Source organism: Carlito syrichta, unplaced genomic scaffold, assembly GCF_000164805.1.
Source record: "Carlito syrichta isolate Samal-C Ts95f unplaced genomic scaffold, Tarsius_syrichta-2.0.1 Scaffold314071, whole genome shotgun sequence".
Taxonomy (NCBI): domain Eukaryota; kingdom Metazoa; phylum Chordata; class Mammalia; order Primates; family Tarsiidae; genus Carlito; species Carlito syrichta.
In genome coordinates this window covers 50,317-51,941 of record NW_007258167.1, presented here as the reverse complement: position 1 = coordinate 51,941, position 1,625 = coordinate 50,317, and the positions used below count along the sequence as shown (strand labels likewise).

The 1,625-nt window shown below is 54.0% G+C and overlaps 1 protein-coding gene across 7 annotated transcripts in view; it reads right to left on the bottom strand.

Moving 5' to 3' along the window:
• MAPRE1 (microtubule associated protein RP/EB family member 1) overlaps nt 1–1,625 on the bottom strand; it is a 46,244-nt gene that overhangs the window by 44,181 nt on the left and 438 nt on the right. The gene's annotated exons all lie outside the window — the stretch shown is intronic.

The following is a 1,625-nucleotide window of genomic DNA, read 5'->3' as shown; positions in this document are numbered from 1 at the left end:
AGCGGCCACTGCACGCCAGCCTGGGCGACAGAGTGAAACTCCAACTCAAAAAAAAAAAAAAAGAATTCCACTGTCTGGCTAAAACAGGAGACTCGTGACTACCACACAAACCTCCCCCAAGCTAGGCTCCTTGATTCGCTCCAAACACCATGGAAAAGCTCTGTCTCACCCAACGAAGGATCGCTCTTCAACAGGTTTCAGCAGGTGCTCAAGCCAATGCTGGCTGAGAAGCACTCTACTACTTTCAAGGCACCATACTGAGCACTATGGAGAGAGAGGAGGGAGGGGGTCACCAAGAGTTAGGTGACCCTAGGTAAGACAAATCACCTTTCCGGATTACAAGCGGCTCACCTGTAAAATGGATAAAACACTGTCTTCTGCACAAAGTGGCAGTGAGGAGTAAATGAGATTCCAGGTGAAAGCCCCTAACTGCAAATCACATCAGGTCCTTAGCCTCCTAGGTGCCAAAAGCTATGCTTCGCACTTTGAGATACCACACAGAGGGCACATCTGTAGGAAACATGGTCCAGAGCTCAGGACCTCGGGAGAAAGGGTAGTAAAGACATAAAGAAGGCCAGGAGCGATGGCTCACACTATAATCCCAGCACTTTGAGAGGCCGAGCCAAGAAAACTGCCTGAGCCCACAGGTTTGAGACCAACCTAGGCAACTTGGCGAGACCTCATCTCTACAAAAAAATTAGCCGGGCATGGTGGCGCATGCCTGTAGTTTCAGCTACTTGGAAGACTGCGGCAGAAGGATCGCCTGAGCCCAGCAGGTCGAGGCTGCGGTGGTTGAGAGAGTGCCACTGCACTCCAGCCTGGGCGACAGAGTGAGACTCCAACTCAAAAAAAAAAAGGCGTAAAGAGACCGGACTCTAAAGTCACAGGCTCAGCCACTTCCTGGACTGCTTAGATTCCTCGTCTGTAAACTGAAAATAAGGTCTCCTGAAGACAGTGTGAACAATAAATGACATAATGCCACAGGAAGCACTTAACGCAATGCCTGACACAGAGCAGGTCCCCAATTAACAAAGAGCTGCTATCATAATTCCTACTCTCAGACATCCCACGAGAGGATGCCGGCCCTACCGTACCCTCCCTCAACCGGCCTCAGGGTCCTCATCCCCAAAATGGAGCCGAGGCCAAGCTCCGCCCTGCAGCACCGAGGGCAGCTGTGAAGCACGGACTGGAAAAGCAATGCTGATACCACCCTGTTGTGCGACTTCCTGTGAATGACAAGGTGGACTCCTGTGGAGCAGACCCCTGCCCGCCTGTTCCCGGGTGACTCCTCAGCGTTTAGCACGGCGCCCAGCACCCAGCAAGCACTCAACACACGCCCGCTGAAGACAGAAAGGAGTCCGAAGACCTGACTGGCTTCTCACCATGCACCGCGCTAAGACCTTGCGGCCCGTAGTATTGCCATGCCCACTTTACAGATGAGGAAGCCGAGGTCCAGAGCGGGTAAAGTACCAGGCCAAGGTCACAGAGAATGGGCTCCAACCCGGGTCTGAGTCCACAGCCGGGTCTCCTACCAGCAGGCTACCACCTCCCACAGTGCGGGCCGCAGAGATCCCGGCATGGCCCACACATACCCTCCCGGGTCCCGACCACCATGGGACCTCCTG